A 20,441-nucleotide genomic window follows, 5' to 3' on the forward strand; every position below is an offset into this window, starting at 1 on the left:
ACCAGAGAGACTTAACCTGTGATCCCAATAAGACTTTGGGTGGGAAGTGATGTCATGTAATCAACTGTCATTGTAACCCAAGTGACCATTGTGACCTAAGTTGTACACCTTGAGAACACTGACCACAGGGGGCGAACTTGTGGGAGACACTCCTAACCTGGACTTTCCGGTATAAAAGGGGAAGCTCCACCCACCGTCTGTCTCTTGCGGTCTTGGTAATAAAGGTAACTGGTCACAGAGTGATCTTCTCTCAAGTATGGACCTTGTGTGCATTTATAGTGTATAGTAAGGACATATTACTTTCCGCAACAATTTGCTCATTATCACAAGCTGAAAACCATTTCTTTATTACTAGAAGGCAGTTTTAATACACCAGCGGCCAGTTAATAAAATCCATTCAAGTTACTCGGTAATTATTAGTTCAAAATTTAAACGTTGCATCCACCATTCTTTCTGTTCATCTGCATTTTCAAAACTCTGAGTGTGAGCAGAGATCTATCTGTAAAATATACTTGTTAAATAAATAATAAATCATTTATACTCATTATTAGTGAGAGAGAGAGAAAAAATGCATAAAACAAAACCCTCAATTTTGGAAACTAGTTTTCTTTGTGACCATGCACTTGGAATAGTGAATTGTTTGCCCAAACATAGGCAGCCATTGCCTTTGTTTATAATGTCGCAGGTATAATAATATATGGAGTATTCTTGTGTAATGAAAAAACTCTGATGATTGGTTGAAACTGCAAATAATGCGATGGTGTACCTGTGCCTATCTTCAATGTTACTTTAAAGATCATGGTGGTGCACACAATGGAGCAACAGTTATTTGGCACTCAGAGGAGTAGCATATAGATTTGACCTGCACCCCACTGAATACTGGACCTTAGCCAAGTTGCTCGGAGAAGGCGGAATTAGAAGTCAGGCTCTTACAGAAAGACAATATTGGAAGGCTCGTTATTATTCTCATGAAAGGCTTAGAAGCATCATAGATAGGGTCCTAGTAACTGGTCACTTGCCTATTATTTTAGTACTGGAGGTGCATTATCCAGGGCAAAAATAAGGGAAAAATTAAAAGCTAAGAATAAATAGGTAGCTATCAGAAACACAGTTGTTGAATTGTTTAACCTTGTAGATAACAGCAACATAGTTCAGGCAATGTAACCTTTCCTTTAGGAATACTAAAAATAGATTTTTCCACTGACTTAAAATAAGGGAAAACTCCATGGCAAGACGTGCTGAACAGGCTCAGCAGTAACTGAGTCCTTTTTGATGGAACCTGCAAATAGCTGGAGGAAAGACAGAAACCTGGCCCAGCATCAGGTTTTATTTTTAAGGGGTAATGGCACCACTGGAAGAAGCGGGAAGAATCAGGAACATTGATGAGAAGGAAGACAGCAAGAACCAGAGGAAGAGCAGAAAATTTGAGGGTGTCCGAACTGAATGTCCTCCTAATGGAGATGTGGAGCAGGAGGAATAGGTTGTTTGGCATCAAGGGCCGGAGACCCACCAAGAATGCAGTATGCAATCTATGGAGAGGATGGTTACAACAATAAATGCCATCTCCTTGATCCCAAGGACAATTTTGCGATACAGGAAAAGGTTAATGACCTCATCAGAATAGCTAAGTTAAGCTCCCTGCCCCCTGACCCTTCCATACAGTCTCTTTATATGTCTGGAACTCCATTGAATACACTCACAGTGCTATAGGAATGTACTCTGAACCTCTGTCCCTGCTCTCATCCTGTTTCACCTGCTTCCTACAAGTACAACTTCCCTTACAGAATACACATGTTCCCTTAACTCACAATACTTGTTCTCTCCTGCTTTCTGTCCCTCTTCTAAACTTATGTGTCAAACTGTTGTAATTAAAGACTCTGCCCAGCATTTGCCAAGAGCGGGGACAGTGCAGCAGCTGTATAAAGGAGCGGTGCCCGAGAGCGGGAATAGAGCGATGGCGGTATAAAGGAGCGGTGCCCGAGAGCGGGAATAGAGCGATGGCAGTATAAAGGAGTGGTGCCCGAGAGCGGGAATAGAGCGATGGTGGTATAAAGGAGTGGTGCCCGAGAGCGGGAATAGAGCGATGGCAGTATAAAGGAGCGGTGCCCGAGAGCGGGAATAGAGCGATGGTGGTATAAAGGAGCGGTGCCCGAGAGCGGGAATAGAGCGATGGCGGTATAAAAGAGTGGTGCCCGAGAGCGGGAATAGAGCAATGGTGGTATAAAGGAGTGGTGCCCGAGAGCGGGAATAGAGCGATGGCAGTATAAAGGAGTGGTGCCCGAGAGCGGGAATAGAGCGATGGCAGTATAAAGGAGTGGTGCCCGAGAGCGGGATTAGAGCGATGGCAGTATAAAGGAGCGGTGCCCGAGAGCGGGAATAGAGCGATGGCAGTATAAAGGAGCGGTGCCCGAGAGCGGGAATAGAGCGATAGCAGCATAAAGGAGCGGTGCCCAAGAGCGGGAATAGAGCGATGGTGGTATAAAGGAGCGGCGCCCGAGAGCGGGAATAGAGCAATGGCTGTATAAAGGAGCGGCGCCCGAGAGCGGGAATAGAGCAATGGCTGTATAAAGGAGTTGTGCCTGAGAGCGGGGGTAGAATGATGGCGGTATAAAGGAGCGGTGCCCGAGAGCGGGGATAGAGTGATGGCGGTATAAAGGAGTGGTGCCCGAGAGCGGGGATAGAGTGATGGCGGTATAAAGGAGCGGTGCCCGAGAGCGGGAATAGAGCAATGGCTGTATAAAGGAGTGGTGCCCGAGAGCGGGGATAGAACGATGGCTGTATAAAGGAGCGGTGCCCGAGAGCGGGGATAGAGTGATGGCGGTATAAAGGAGTGGTGCCCGAGAGCGGGGATAGAACGATGGCTGTATAAAGGAGTGGTGCCCGAGAGCGGGGATAGAGTGATGGCGGTATAAAGGAGTGGTGCCCGAGAGCGGGGATAGAACGATGGCTGTATAAAGGAGTGGTGCCCGAGAGCGGGGATAGAGTGATGGCGGTATAAAGGAGTGGTGCCCGAGAGCGGGGATAGAACGATGGCTGTATAAAGGAGCGGTGCCCGAGAACGGGGACAGTTTAGTGGCAGCGAGAGGAAAAAAAACACAAAGAGTGATGTCACAGGATAGCTAGTAACTGATTGGTTGGTAAAGGTCACATCGTTTTTCTTTGCTATTCAAATTCGTGGCTGGTGAATATCAATGTATTTTTTTGTCTGTTTTCCTTGTAGTCTTTAACGAAGGGCAGAGGGATATACTAAAAACTTTAGTTAATTAATCTGGTAAATAGAGGCATGGCAGGGCATCAGTCCCGTGGAATGCACATTCTGTGCCATGTGAGAATTCCTGGATGCTTCTTGTGGCCTGTACGATAACATGTGCAGGAAGTGTTGCCAGCTAAAGCAGCTCAAGATCTGTGTTTAGGAGCTTGAGCGGCAGCTGGAGTCACTGCGGTGCATCCGTGAGGTTGAGAACTTCATGTATAGCACGTTTCTAGAGGTGGTCCCTCTGTAGCTTCAGAGTGTGCAGGCAAAGGGGGAATGGATGACTGCCAGACAGAAGAGGAGGATAGGCAGGTAGTGCAGGAGTCCCCGGAATGCATCTTGCTCTCCAACCAGTATTCTGTTTTGAGTACTGGTGAGGGTGATGGTTCCCCTGGAGAGTGCAGCTAGAGCCAAGTCCACGGCACCACGGGTGGCTCAGTTGCACAGGGGGGGGGGGAAGAGAATGGAAGGGCAATAGTGGTAGGGGATTTGATAGTTAGGGGAACAGACAGTCATTTCTGCGGCTGCAGACGTGACTCCAGGATGGTATGTTGCCTCTCCGGTGCCAGATCAAGGATGTCACTTTGCGGCTACAGGACATTCTGAGGGGAGAGGGTGAACAGCCAGAATTCATGGTCCATATCGGTACCAACGACATTGGTAGAAAGAGGGATGAGGTCCTGCAGGCCGATTTTAGACAGCTAGGAGAGAGATTAAAAAACAGGACCTCAAAGGCAGTAAACTCCTGCTGCCATGTGCTAGTGAGTATTGAAATAGGAGGATATAGCAGATGAATACGTGGCTGGAGAGATGGTGCAGGAGGGAAGGCTTTAGATGGTTGAGGCATTGGGACCGTTTCTGGGGGAGGTGGGACCTGTACAAGCCGGTTGCACCTCAACAGAGCCGGGACCAATATCGGTGCAGTGGGGGGGTGTGGGGGTGGGTGGGTATGCTGCTGTTGGGAAGGGTTTAAATCAGTTTGGCAGGGGGATGGCAACCTGAGAAGACATTCAGAAGGGGAGGATATAAAGCTGGAATTGGAAAGCAAAAAATTAGAAAGTGAATTTGGAAGAAAGAGGAAACAACGGCTAGAAAATAGACAACAATGGAGTTTGGTTGTGCTAAATGGTATATATTTTAATGCAAGGAGTCCAAGGAATAAGGCAGATGAGCTGAGAGCACAGATAGACAATTGGCAGTGTGACAGTATAGCTATTGCTGAGACATGGCTGAAAGAAGGACAGGTATGGCAGCTCAACATTCCTGGTCACAGGGTTTTCAGACGGGATAGAGAGGGGATAAAAAAGGTGGTAGCAGCATTGATTAAAGAAACAATTACAGCTGTGAGGAGGGATGATATGTTAGAGGGGTCATCAAATGAGGCCATATGATTTGAACTGAAGAACAAAAATGAGGTGATCACACTGCTGGGAGTGTACTATAGACCCCCAAACAGTCAGAGGGAGATAGAAGATCAAATATGCAGGCAAATTTCTGAGAAGTGCAAAAACTATAAGGCAGTAAAAGTAGGGGATTTCAACTATCCTGATACTAACTGGGATAGAATTAGTTTGAAAGGTATACGGGGTGCAGAATTCCTATAATGCAATCAGAACAATTTTATCCAGTATGTAGCAAGCCCAACAAGGGAGGGAATGGTTCTGGACTTTGTTTTAGGGAATGAAGCTAGGCAGGTAGAAGGGAGAACATTTTAGTGCTAGTGATCATAATTCCACTAGATTTAGGATAGTTATGGAAAAGGACAATGACAGACCAGAAATAAAAGTTTTCAATTGGGGAAAAGCCAATTTTACTAAGCTGAGATGTGATTTAGCCAAAGTGGACTGGAGACAGCTACTTGAATGTAGTGGGAGGCATTCAAGGAGGAAAATTTGAGGGTTCGGAGCAAGTATGTACCCTTAAAGAAAAAGGGTGGGACTAACACATCTACCCTGGATGTCAAGGGGCATACAGGGTAGGATAAAGAAAAAAAGGGAGGCTTGTGACAGGTATAGCGGGCTCAATACTGCAGAAACTCTGGAGGAGTATAGAAAGTGCAGGGGTGAAATTAAAACAGAAATTAGGAAAGCAAAGTGTGAGCATAATGGCACGTAAAATCAAGGAAAACCCAACGATGTGTTAGAAATATATTAAGAGCAACAGGATAATTAAAGAAAGAGCAGAGCCTATTAGAGACCATAAAGGTAATCTGTGTGTGGCGGCGGAACACTTGGGTATGGTTTTTAATGAATACCTTGCGTCTGTTTTCACAATGAAAGGGGCGATGCAGATATTACAATCAGGAAGGAGGAGTGCGAAATATTAGATGAACTACCCATAGTGAGAGAAGACGTATTAAGGGGTTTAGCAGCTTTGAAAGTGGATATATCCCCAGGCCCAGATGAAATTAATCTCAGATTGTTAAGAGTGGCAAGGGAGAAAATAGCAGAGGCTATGGCCATCATTTTCCAATCCACTCTGGCTACAGGTGTGGGGCGGAGATGAGGAAGTTGACTTATGAGGATAGGCTGAATAGGTTGGGCCTATACATATTGGAGTTCAGAAGAATGAGAGGTGATCTTATCGAAACATATAAGATAATGAGGGGGCTCGACAGGGTGGATGCAGAGAGGATATTTCCACTCATAGGGGAAACTAAAACTAGGGGACATAGTCTTAAAATAAGGGACCACCCACTTAAAACTGAGATGAGAAGAAATTTCTTCTCTCAGAGGGTTGTAAATCTGTGGAGTTCTCTGCCTCAGAGAACTGTGGAGGCTGGATCATCGAAGATATTTAAGGCGGAGATAGTCAGATTTTTGTGCGATAAGGGAGTAAAGGGTTATGGAAAGCAGACGAGGAAGTGGAGCTGAGTCTATGATCAGATCAGCCATGATTTTATTGAACGGTGGAGCAGGCTCGAAGGGCCAAATGGCCTACACCTGATCCTATTTCTTATGTTCTTATGTTGTTAGGTCCCTTGCTTTTTGTGGTATATATCAATTATTTAAACTTGAATATAGGGGTATTAAAAAGTTTGCAGATGTTACAAAAATTGGCTGTGTAGTTGATAATGAAGACGAAAGCTGTAGACTGCAGGAAGATATCAATGACCTGGTCAGGTGGGCAGAACAGTGGCAAATGGAATTCAATCCAGCGAAGTGTGAGATAATGCATTTGGTGAGGGATAACAAGGCAAGGGAATACACTTTAAATGGTAGGCACTGAGAAGTGTAGAGGAACAAAGGGACCTTGGAGTGCATGTCCACAGATCCCTGAAGGTAGCAGGCCAGGTAGCTAAGGTGGTTAAGGCGGCATACGGAATTCTTGTCTTTATTAGCCAAGGCATAGAATACAAGAGCAGGAAGGTTATGCTTGAACTGTATAAAACACTAGTTAGGCCACAGCTGGAGTATTGTGCAGTTCTGGTCACCATAGTACAGAAAAGATGTGCTTGCACTGGAGAGGGTACAGAGGAGATTTGTGAGGATGTTACCTGGACTGGGGAATTTTAGCTATGAGGAAAGATTGGATAGGCTGGAACAGAGGAGGCTGAGGGGAGACCTTATTATGGTATATAAAATTATGAGGGGCCGAGATAGAGTGGATAGGAAGGACCTATTTCCCTTAGCAGTGGAGTCAACAACCAGGGGGCATAGATTTAAAGTAATTGGTAGGAGGTTTAGACGGGATTTGAGGGGAAATTTTTTCAGCCAGAGTGTGGTGAGGGTCTGGAACTCACTGCCTGAAAGGGTGGTAGAGGCAGATAGCCTCACCACATTTAAAAAGTACTTGGATGTGCACTTGTTGTGCCATAACCTACAAGGCTACGGACCAAGAGGTGGAAAGTGGGATTAGTCTGGATAGCTCTTTGTCGATTGGCGCAGACACGATGGGCCGAAGTGGCCTCATTCCATGCTGTACATTTCTAGGATTCTATGAGTATACACAGTCCCTGGGAATCTCAGGCCACCTGTAGTGGTCCCCCTGATTGTGCTCATGACCTCTGCTCATAAAGAGGAAGTAGACTCAGAGCTCCTTGGGAGCTATATGGCCAAACCTCTTGAGAACAGCGAAGTAGGAAGCCTAGTGTCAGCTGCAGGTTTGTCTGGATCATCAGCAACTTGCCTGTATAATAGTTTGGGAGCATAAACGCACTAGCAAGAAACAAGATTCGGCACCTTCAAAATCTATAGACGAACTGTCGTGATAGCATCTTTGGCTAGACTGTCAGTCTCTCTTTCTCTCACTCACTAGCCCCAAGAAATCAACCTGGCCATAGATGTAGATTGTGCAGATGAGTGTTTTTCTTTGTGTCAAACACAACAGGGATGCAAGGCGGATCTGACAGTGAGAATGGAGGCACCATAAGAGACAATCTGTGGCTCTGAAGCCTGTGAACTCCGATCTTAGGTGCTCTGCTACGAAAAAAAGGATGCTGGATGATCACCACACATATGTAGAGACACTGGGGACCATCTTGAAGAATCTGAGACAGATGGCAGGAGTCATGGTGGAGTCCTAATTCCATTATTGGTGCCAATATCTGAGAAAGATTCTAAATATTACACCAGTACCTTGAACAAGAGGTGGTACCAGGAAATTCTGCATCTGTCCCCACTGGCTTCCAAACCAGTCAGTGTATTGTACATGGATTCTTTGACTGCTAGCCTTCAAGTATTTAGAATGAATAAAAGCGGACAGATTCTGAAAGACTTGGGGTACCATCTCTCGGGTTCACCAATTTCTTTTCCGCAGTGAGTTAGAATGAACTGCCTGAAAGGGTGGTGGGAATAGATTCAATAGTAACTGTCAAAAGGGAATTGAATAAATACTTAAAAATGACATTTTTTCAGGGCTACAGGGAAAGAGCATGAGACTAATTGGATAGCACTTCCAAAGAGCCAGCATATGCACAATGGACTGAATGCACTCCTTCTGTGCTGTCTCATTCTCTGATTCTATGATCTCTTCTGATACATTCTCGAGGGAGCAGCATGGTTTGTAGAGTCTGATAGAAGTGTACCTGCTAGTTGGTCTTCTCTTTTGGTGTAACCTTATCCTGCATGCCTCTCTCATTTCTTCTTCCTCTTACTCCTGTGCTGCTTCCATCATAAGGACATATCTGGGAAAGGCCATAATGACCTCCATTGTAAGGGCTCCATTACAAAACAGTGGGAAGAAAAAGATTTCCCTGTTAGAAATTGCTGGAAGGCAGTTTTCAGCATAGTTTCTTAGCACAACTGAGAAAAGATTTCCCCAATCGCTCCACTCCAACATGATATTTGGACAAAATTTGTAGACAAAGCCTGTGAACTTGGTCCCTTCCTCGTTCAGCAAGTCATGCATGTAATTTACACCTCTTTTCTACAGACATAAGTCACATGCAATTCTGGTTTAAATGACTGAATTCCTGGCATATTAATGGCCCAGAATTTCCTGGAAATTTTCAGTGTAATTACAGCATAAGAGCAGCATTGTGCTATTATTTTCCTGCCTAACTGACTTTATGCTGAAACATCACAACTTGTGAATTTCCTCGATCATTTCTGAGATCCGTCTGCCAAAACCCTCACTTTGCAGGTCAGGCAGCATTTGTGGAGACAGGAAGTTAGGGTTAACGTTTCTGCTCTATCATCCTTTGTCAGAAGTGGAAGATGTTGCAGATGAACCACTTATAAGTTAGGAACAGAGCCAGGAAAAAAGGGTGGGAAGAACATTTTTAAAAAAAAGAGAATTGTCTGTGATTAGGTGGAGGAGAGATAATTAAATTAAGTGATATTGGTGTAAGATGAAAAGATCCATAATGAGAGAAATAACAGATATATTGGAACCCAGAAGAATAGCAGGAGAGGAGAGAAGCATGGAAAACCTGACAAAGCGGATAAGGCTCCAGTGGCCCAGGAGTGCGGTGGAAGAAAAAGACAGGTAGCAGGAAAGGGGAGCAGACCACCCTACCAGCTGTTTAACGACAGGAGATCCTCATTCCAAGCACCAGTCCACAACATCCTCCATTCTTGGGTACACTGATATACCCATCCTACATTACCAATCCTTGCTATCAGAGAGTAAATGGGAGCTGTGGTTAAGGTTTTGAATTTGTTAAAGTCAACTTTCAGACCAGAGGGCTGTGCCTTGAGTTTGCATTGAGCTTCATTGGAATAGTGGAGAGGGCCAAGAACAGAATGGGAATGGGGTGAAGAATTAAAATGGCAAGTGACCAGAAGCTCAGGGTCACTCTTGTGTGAGGAACAGACATGTTCAGCAAAACAATCTCCCAATCTCCCAATGTCGAGGATACTGCATCGTCAACAGCAAGTACATTATATTAGGCTGGAAGAAGTACAAGTAAATCATTGTTTTATTTGAAAGTGTAGTTAGGGTGGTGGGAAGGGAAGAAGTGAATGTGTTAACATGGGAAGGTGTCAGGGCAAAGAGAACAGGTGTTATGGGAGATAGAGCAATGGATGGGGGTGTCACAGAGGGAACAGTGTCTTTGGAATGCTTAAAGGGGAGGGAAAGATGTATTTTTGGTGATGAGATCACATTGGTGGAAATGCCGGAAGACGATTCACCGAATGTGAAGGTTGGTGGGGTGGAAATTGAAGCTTCTAGCAGAAAGCAGCACTTTCAGGCAACGCACGGCAGAATATTATGGGTGTTCAGCTTAGAATTTTCATCTATTAAAATGAAAGGATAAAAAGTCAAGGGCTGCATACATGCAATTTTCCACTGCACACACCATGGGGTTGGTGACATGGGATTAACCTTAACATTAAGACAACTCAATCTTTTGAAAAACAGCATTGTTTCAGTGATTGACTTGATAGTTAGTGATATTGTAATATTTTCCGTCATCGTCAACATCTTCACTGAGACGTACAAAAGCATGGGCCTTACACTAAACATCCGTAAGACAAAGGTCCTCTACCAACCTGACCCCACCACACAGCACTGCCCCCCAGTCATCAAGATCCACGGCGCAGACCTGGACAACGTGGACCACTTTCCATACCTCAGGAGCCTAATATCAGCAAGGGCAGACATCGATGACGAGGTTCAACACTGCCTCCAGTGTGTCAGCGCAGCCTTCGGTCGCCTGAGGAAGAGAATGTTCGAAGATTAGGCCCTCAACTCTGGCACCAAGCTCATGGTCTACAGAGCTGTAGTGATACTCGCCCTCCTGTATGGCTCAGCGACTTGGACCATATACAGTAGACACCTCAAATTGTTGGAGAAATACCACTAACGATGTCTCCGCAAGATCCTGCAAATTCCCTGGGAGGACAGACGCACCAATGTTAGTGTCCTCGATCAGGCCAACATCCCCGGCATCGAAGCACTGACCACACTCGACCAGCTCCACTGAGTGGGCCACATTGTTCGCATGACTGACACAAGATTCCCAAAGCAAGCGCTCTACTCCGAACTCCTCCGCGGCAAGCGAGCAGCAGGTGGGCAGAGGAAACATTTCAAGGACACCCTCAAAGCCTCCTTGATAAAGTGCAACATCCCCACCGACACCTGGGAGTCCCTGGCCAAAGACCGCCCTAAGTGGAGGAAGTGCATCGGGAGGGCGCCTTGAGTCCCATCGCCGAGAGCATGCAGAAAACAAGCGCAGGCAGCGGAAGGAGCGTGCGGCAAACCAGACTCCCCACCCACCGTTTCCTCCAACAACTGTCTGTCCCACCTGTGACAGAGACTGTAATTCCCGTATTGGACTGTTCAATCACCTGAGAACTCACTTTTAGAGTGGAAGCAAGTCTTCCTCGATTTCGAGGGACTGCCTATGATGAATATTTTCCATATTTTTAGCTTTAATATCTAGAAATTTTAAATGCCTGGATCTAAAGGATAGCAACATTTAAGAAATATTAAATCATAACATGAATTTCTATTACTTCAAATGTAACTTTAATTTTGAGTAATATTAAAAGGTATACTGGCCATGAAATTGGGGAACGCTGAAAACCTGCCAATAACATTGGTGGCCAAAGATAACGGCTGCCGACCGATAGAGTGCAGGCAGTACCAGCATTTTGGTGCTGCCTGCTCATTAACATCAGCTTGGTGGTGATTTTCTAGTGCAACGTGCTCTTTGCAGCGCTAATCTCAGAAGAAGGCCAATGGTTGCCTCTGTTTCCCGTTTGCTATTAAGGGAATCAAGGGATATGGGGATAGTGCAGGAAAGTGAAGTTGAGGTCGAAGATCACCCATGATCTTATTGAATGCTGGAGCAGGCTCAAGGGGCTGAATGGCCTACTCCTGTTCCTAATTCTTATATTCTTATGTTGTTTGCAGTGTAGGAGAACGGGGAAGAAAGAAACCCGAACAATTGCCGCATGTCCTCCAAAAATATTAGCTACCACCTGATGTTTGTCAATTTGTTATTTGTTTATGACATGAATGCAACTGAAAGAGATCTTATCGCAGGTTCTCTTCAATCATTGTAATGGAGTTCACCCATTGATTGATTGGTAAAAATATATGGTCGATTTACATCATATAATTCATGGAGGCTCAATAATGACATAAAATTATTCTTAGATAATACATATCCTGGAACATATAATAAATGAGTAACTGAAATATTGATATTCCCTGTTATGTTGCAAAGACTGACAGGTGCATGACTGCAAATGTAGTTCCCAACGGTGAATCCTGTCCGCTCATTTGTTAAAGGGTTTATGAAAAATACTTGTATAAGTATATTGGGCCCAAGTTTCCACACGCGCCTAGAACAGCGCAGTCCCGACCTGGACGCCCATTTTTCGCGCCACAAAGTGTGCCTAAAAAAATCCTCCGTATTCTCCACCTACCTGCAGGTCCTCTGGCCCTCGGTGCAGCCAGCACGAGCTGTGGGGGGGCGGAGCCAGGTCCCTGCGCTGAAAACAGTGCCGGGACCTCTGCACATGCGCGCTACAGTGGGCACGCAAGTGCAGTAGCTCCAGGCGCCCGAAGCACGCAGCCCCTAGCCCTGGCCGAATGGCCTCACTGGGGCTGCGTGAATAAGGCTCCTCCCACGGCCAGCTCCTGCTTTCCCCCGCCCCCCACCGACCAGACCCGACACCCGCTCCCCCCAACCCTGCCTCCGGACCGGACCCAACCCGACCCCCCCCCCCCCCTATCGACTGGACCCGACCCGCGCTCCTGCTCCCCCGCCCCCCCGACTGGACCCGACCCGACCCGCGCTCCTGCTCCCGCTCCCCCATCCCGACTGGACCCGACACGACCCGCGCTCCTGCTCCCGCTCCCCCGCCCCAACTGGACCCGACCCGACCCCCACCCGACCCCCGCTCCCCCCCCCCACCCGACCCCCGCTCCCCCCCCCCGGACTGGATCCGACCTGACCTCCCCCTCTCTTTCTCTCCCCCTCCCTCTCTCTCCCCTCCCTCCCTCTCTCCCCTCCCTCTCTTCTCCCCTCCCTCTCTTCTCCCCTCCCTCTCTCTCCCCCCCCCCCTCTCCCTCTCCCTCTCTCTCCCTCCCTCCCCCTCTCTCCCTCCCTCCCACCAGACCTGAACCGAACCTCCCCGACCCGACCCAACGCCACCTACCTGTAAATCTGGTGCTGGGGACGGGCCCTGTCCGAAGTCTCGGGCCGGCCCGTTCAGCCTTCGGTCCCGAAAGGCCTGCCTGAAGCACTTTCACACAGGTAGGAAGATGGTTTATTTAATCTTTTCTTTGCTTATAAATGTTTATTCGGGTTGGATTTATTTGTATAATATTTGTATAAATATAAATAAGGATTTATTATGGAATTTAATGACTTCCCTCCCCCCCCCCACCTCGTCTGGACGCCTAATTTGTAACCTGCGCCTGATTTTTTAATGTGTAGAACAGGTTTTTTCAGTTCTACAAAAATCTTCACTTGCTCCATTCTAAGTTAGTTTGGAGTACATTTTCACTGTGGAAACTTTGAAATCAGGCATCAGTGGCCGGACGCGCCCCCTTTTGATAAAAAAATTCTGTTCCAAAGTGGAACTGTTCTACCTGACTAGAACTGCAGAAAAAAAAATGTGGAGAATTGCGATTTCTAAGATAGTCCGTTCTCCACCAGTTGCTCCTAAAAATCAGGCGCAAATCATGTGGAAACTTGGGCCCATAATCTGGGAATAGGTCTGGTAGAGTGTCATCATTAGATTTAGTCATTCATCTGTGCCTAATGAGGCCCGTTGATTATCTGGGCCTATCCATCTGAAATCCAACTGTGAGTCTTGTCATATATGCAAATGCATTTCGATCATGTTTGGTTTTCAATTTAGGCAGGTGGAATTCTACGAATAGCATTTAATTACCAAGAGCTGCATCAATGGAAGTGGATGTGAATTTCACTACGCGTGTTATGTTTTTTTGGACGTTAAACAACAACTACTGTTCAGTTGTTGAATCAAGCATTGATAGGAAATGGGTGCATTTTTGTAGAGGGGTGAAATTAGTTCCTGACCCACAACACTGTAGACCTCCCGGAAAGCTGCCAAAAAATACAATTTCCGCTGCTCCCGCCTATGCTACTAATGGGCAAAAAATGAAAGTTTAAAAGGAGAACATTGGCAAAGGAGATGTTTGAAATTCCAAAGACCATCCTCATAAGTCTTGCCAGACACCGCATGACCGTTAATGTTGCTGAAAGACCTTTTAGCGGCAGTGCTCCCTGGCGGGATTTAACGCGGGTGGCAATGCGAGCGGAGAACTTCAAAATGGATGAGCTGGTGTCAACTCACCATTGCACACCGATTGACATCACGCTGCAGCTCATTAAAATACTCTCGCCGATGGCAAGCAACGGCAGCACTGACGACCTGCTGAAAATGGCGGCCGTTCGCCATTTCATGGTGGTAACGGGCGGCACAAACCATCTGAATATCTAGGCCATTATTTCTTCTGATACAGGATTCCAATTATAAAGCATTCAGTGTATAAATCAATGCTATATATTTTCAGCATTAATTAGACGCAGGAAAGTGTAATTTATACACCAGATTGTACAATAATCAAGTTGTACTCACTTCACTGTTCCACAGGAAACAAATCTAAATGGTAATTATTTGGCTTCTAGCCTTCTTTTGATGAAAAATCTCGGCTGCTGAGAAAAAGTAAAATGTATGTATGTTTCAAAGGCTCATAGTCCAGAAAGGCAAACCTTTCAGAATATTGAGTGTTTGTATTCAATTCTGCAAACAGCTAAAAGCATATAATATAATTATATGACAAACCATTAAAGTAACTATCTACAACAAATAACTTGTAGCATGTGTCACATCAGTTTGACTGATTCTAATGTCAATGGTCTTTATGGCAGCAACAATAATATTAATAAAGTTTTTTGTCCTCTTAAAACCATTCCAAGGCAAGCAAGCTTCACCAACCTTATAGAATATTAGGATAATTAAAGCAAATTCAGTGAGTGTGCTTTATATGGATTTTCAAAAAGCATTTGATAAAATATCACATAGAAGACATATGGCGACACGAATGGCACATGGAATTAAGGTAGGTGGCCTTATGGATAGAGAGAAGGTTGATTGTAGAAATCAAAAGTATATACTCAAAGAAGATTTTCATACTGGAAAGTCATGGTGGGTGATGTTCCACAGGGTCCGTGTTAGGCCACAAAAATAATCGGGACTTAAAAGCTGAAGGAACAATTTAGAAATGTATTTATGTTACCAAGAGGGTATATAAATAGTGATGAGAATTGTGACTGCAAGAAAACAGATATGTAGCAGGATGGGCAAATAGGTGGCATACGCATTTCAATGTAGAAAGATGTGGTAGTAATATATTTTAGAAATAAGAATAAGGAAAGGAATTGTATAATTTCCTCTTCTGTATCTTTTTCCCTCTACAAGCGGATGCCGTAAACCTGAAATGGTAACATAAAATGCTGGAAATACTCAGCAGGTTAGGCAGCATCTTGACTTGACATGTGAACTCTGTTTCCCTCTCCATGGATGTTGCCTGACCAGCTGAGTATTTGAAGCATTTTCTGTCTTCTGGGAGGTCTTCCTTTACCATTCAAGGTCTTGAAAGCATCCAGCAGCATTCCTTACACACTTAGAAAACTTTTAACATCTATGCATCAAGTCAATAAAATAAAAAATAAACAGTCCAAATGCTTAAATGCAAACTTATCTGAAAGCAGTCTGTGTGCCTTTAAGAGGCGCTGATAACGCCTCTGTCGTTCTGTTGGATGCTAGGTTTACATGGCGCGCTTAGAACCCAGTGCTGAACTCAGTTGCACGCCGACTGATGTCACCTTTCCCTCATTTTAATTTGCAGGGTGATGTATCTTATTGGCTCACTGCTGGGCCTGGGAAAATGGAGGACACTGCAGGACCTGCCATCAGCTAGCAAAATAGCGGCAGCCGCCTTCTCTTTGCTATTTATTGCCGGTAATGGGGGTGTACAGCCCCCGAACTTTTAGGACTATGAAAAATTATGGTTATCATAGCTTGATCATTTCAAAGCAACATTTAAAAACAAAAAGGTTGTACTCTCTGGCATCAAGATATTACAGGTCACCAAAGGATTCCTCCCAGCAAACTGATAATTAAATGTGAAATAAAACATTTTCTATAATTGTGAGGTGTCAATTGCTCAAAGGATTTAGTACATTCCCATTACTAAATATGAAACTTCATATGCTTCTCATAATCCTGCAAATTAGTTTATGGAAATTTTAGCAATAGGTTACATTACAGTTGCCTTGTGAGCCTCCAGTAGCCCTGCATCACTACAAATCCTTTGAATATCAGCCCCTACATTTTGGCAAATATTATGTAATCTTAAAAGAATATTTTTGTTTATTATTTGATAAAGTATTAAATAACTCAATTAAAGTATCTTGAACAGCATTTCCCATGTGTTATTTATTCATGAGTGTTACTCAACTATGAAATTTAATCATATGTACAAATTAATCAAGCCAATGCCTTGACAGTAAATCTAACAAGTGTATGCTGAAATTCAGCATCAAACCCAACAGGCTGCAGCTGAGTTTCAGCAACAAATCCAATAGGCCCAAACTGAAACCCAGAAGAAGATGCAAGAGGCCCAAGCTAGGCTTCACCAACAATTTCCTAAGTTTAATCAGAAACTCAATAGTAAATCGAATAGCACCAGACTAAGGCTCAGAAACACTTACATTAGCTTCAAACTGAGTCAATCAGATAGCAATTTGTGCAGGACCTTTTATGAGCTGAGAATCGTGCAATGCCAGCAGTGCACACCAATCACGCGGGCAGGACAAACCTGGTAAATTGGTCAGGGACCTCATACAGTTAAATAGGTGGGCTGCTAGTCATTCCCCAGCAACCGATTCCATAAGAACATAGGAAATGGGAGCAGGAGTAGGCTATGTGGCCCCTTAAACCTGCTCCGCCATTCAATAAGATCATGGCTGATCTGATCACGGACTCAGCTCCACTTCCCTGCCCGCTCCCCATAACCCTTTACTCCCTTATCGCTGAAAAATCTGTCTATCTGCACCTTAAATATATTCAATGATCCAGCCTCCACAGCTCTCTGGGGCAGAGCGTTCCATCGATTTTCAATCCTCTGAGAGAAGAAATTTCTCCTCATCTCAGTTTTAAATGGGTGGCTCCTTATTTTAAGACTATGTCCCCTCGTTTTAGATTCCCCTATGAGTGGAAATATCCTCTCTGCATCTACCATGTTGAGCCCCCTCATTATCTTATAAGATCACCTCTCATTCTTCTGAACTACAATGTGCATAGGCTCAACCTACTCAAGCTATCCTCATAAGTCAACCCCCTCATCTCCGGAATCAACCGAGTGAACCTTCCCTCTTCCTGGCCACTGTTTTAGGCTGAACCAGACCATTTGCAATCTAGGCATCTTATATGACCCTGAGCTGAGCTTCTGACCCTATCTCCTCCCCAACACCAAGACCACCGACTTCCACTTCCCTATCATTGCCAGTTGCTGTCCTGCCACAGCTCATCTGCTGCTGAAAACTTCATCCATGCCGCTTTACCTCCAGACTTAACTATTACAGTGCTCTCCCTGCTGGCCTCCCACCTTGCACCCTCTGTAAACTTGAACTCATCCAGAACTCTGCTGCCTGTATCCTAACTCGCACCAAGTCCTGTTCAATTATCACCTCTGTGCTCAGCTCCTGGTACAAGCAATGCCTTGATTTTAAAATTCTCATCTTTGTTTTCAAATCCCTCCATGGCCTTGCCTCTCCCTATCTCTGTAATCTCCTCCAGCCCTACAACCCTCTGAAGTATCTGCACTCCTCCAATTCTGGCCTCTTGGGCATCCCTGATTTTCATCGTTCCATCATTGGTGGCCGTGCCTTCATCTGTCTAGGACCTAAGCTCTGGAATTCCCTCCTTAAACCACTCTGCCTCTCTACCGCTTTTTTCTTCTTTGTGATGCTCCTTAAAATCTACCTCTTTTGATTACCTGTCCAATTATCTCCTTATATGAGTTGGTGTCAAATTTTGTTTAATAATCACTCCTGTGAAACACCCGAGGATGTTTTACCATGTTAAAGGCACTATATGAATGCACATTGTTGTTGTTATTCTGCTGTTGATTGGCAGCTAACCTAATCGGGGCCTTCAATTTCCACCATTCCTACCGCTATATAAAGGCAGATGCACCTCTTGACTACAGGAAACCTGAAGGCAGCTCATGAGATGGCAGTAGGAGCAGATGCTTCAAGGGCCCCTCACTTTCTGATACTGCTCCAGACAATCCGCATGCTGTAACACCACCTTGGCCCTTGTCTTCTTCGCTGTCTTTTTTGAACCTCCACAGATCTTTGCTGCCGTGCCTGCTGCTGCTATTGACACCACTGTGGCAGCCTCAATGGTAATCCCAGCAACATTCCGATCTTTTCTGGTGCTCCTGCAACTAATGTCAAACAGTGCAGCAGCAGCCAAAAGTCAGCAATGCAACTGCTCTGTACTCTGAACTACTGCTAAACCTCAGCCAAAACAGACAAAAAAATGGCTCCAAAAATCTCCAGCGGCCAAAAATATCTTTCCAGTGACTTACCTTAAAAGAGGTGGGGATCCCTTTAATTAGTGCTGCTTCAGCCTGCTTCCTGGATATTGGTGCCATGTTTTCATAAGCAAGTATAAGAAATTATGAATGAAAGGCTCCCGAGCATCAATTTTGTAAAACTAGTCCAGATTCAAGCACAGGATCCCATTAACATATTTTATTGTGGCCAGCGTTTATTTCAGGTAGCTGTCAGGGTGCCTAGAGTCAGCTATACGGCCCCTTGAGCCTGCTCTGCCATTCAATAAGATCATGGCTGATCTGATCATGGATTCAGCTCCACTTCCCTGCCCACTCCCCATAACCCCTTACCCCTTTATCGTTTAAGAAACTGTCTATTTCTGTCTTAAATCAATGTCCCAGGTTCCACACCTCTCTGAGGCAGTGAATTCCACAGATTTACAACCCTCTGAGAGAAGAAATTTCTCCTCATCTCTGTTTTAAATGGGCGGCCTCTTATTCTAAGATCATGCCCTGTAGTACTAGTCTCCCCCATCAGTGGAAACATCCTCTCTGCATTCACCTTGTCAAGCCCCCTCACAATCTTATATGTTTTGATAAGATCACCTCTCATTCTTCTGAATTCCAATGAGTAGAGGCCCAAACTACTCAACCTTTCCTCATAAGTCAACCTCCTCATCCCCGGAATCAACCTAGTGATCCTTCTCTGAACTATCTCCAAAGCAAGTATATCCTTTCGTAAATATGGAAACCAAAACTGCACACAGTATTCCAGGTGTGGCCTCACCAATACTTTATATAACTGTAGCAAGATTTCCCTGCTTTTATACTCCATCCCCTTTGCAATAAAGGCCAAGATACCATTGGGCTTCCTGATCACCTGCTGTACCTGCATACTATCCTTTTGTGTTTCATGCACAAATGCCCCCAGGTCCTGCTGTACTGCAGCATTTTGCAATCTTTCTCCATTTAAATAATAACTTGCTCTTTGATTTTTTTTCTGCCAAAATGCACGACCTCACAATTTCCAACATTATACTCCATCTGCCAAATTTTTGTCCACTCACTTAGCCTGTCTATGTCCTTTTGCAGATTTTTCGTGTCTTCACACATTGCTTTTCCTCCCATCTTTTATCGTCAGCAAACTTGGCTACGTTACACACGGTCCCTTCTTCCAAGTCGGTAATATAACTCCAGAGTGAGGAAGCAGCATGGTAGACTGCCTTTTATACCTGTTTGCCCGGGGTGTGCAGGTGACCCTTGGGTCTCCAACAGGTGCGCCCCCTGGTGGCAAGTCTTACACATTAGTAAGGTTTACATACATAACATCACTTTTCCCCAAAGTCTAAGATACAAGTTATTTACAAATTGTGGTGATCCGGGGCTAAATGTTCCCGTGTTGATCGCATGAGTTGAAGTCCTGGCATGGGTGAGTCGGTCGGATCATTGCTGCACTGCAGCGTGGCTGGTCTGATCGGACTGTCGGGCACGGTGGATTCTCCATGTGATTAACAGCGAGGTCGATTGCTGGTTGGGTGTGGTTGGTGGATCAATGATGATAATGTCCTCGTCACACTGTTCTTGGTTGTCAGTGAATCGCAGTTTGGTCTGATCCAAATGCTTTCTGCACGTTTGTCCATTCAAAAGTTTGACAACAAACACTCTATTCCCCTCCTTGGCTAAAACAGTGCCAGCAACCCATTTGGGACCATGGCCATAATTGAGAACAAACACCAGGTCATTTACCTCAATGTCACGCGATACAGCCCCGCGATCGTGGTACATGTTATGCCGATGACGTCGGGTTTCTACATGATCATTGAGATCCGGGTGGACTAAGGAGAGCCTGGTTTTGAGTGCTCTCTTCATTAACAATTCTGCAGGGGGCACACCAGTAAGCGAGTGGGGTCGCGTCCAGTAGCTGAGCAGAACCCGAGATAACCGGGTATGCAGGGAACCGTCCGTCACACGTTTCAAGCTCTGCTTGATAGTTTGGACTGCCTGTTCCGCTTGACCATTGGATGCGGGCTTAAACGAGGCAGACCTGACATGCTTGATGCTATTGCGGGTCAAGAACTCGTTGAATTCTGAGCTGGTGAAACACGGTCCATTGTCACTAACAAGGATGTCGGGCAAACCATGGGTGGTGAACATGGCCTGGAGGCTTTCATTGGTGGCAGTGGACATACATGAT

This window comes from Pristiophorus japonicus, chromosome 5 (assembly GCF_044704955.1).
Source record: "Pristiophorus japonicus isolate sPriJap1 chromosome 5, sPriJap1.hap1, whole genome shotgun sequence".
Classification (NCBI taxonomy): Eukaryota; Metazoa; Chordata; class Chondrichthyes; family Pristiophoridae; genus Pristiophorus; species Pristiophorus japonicus.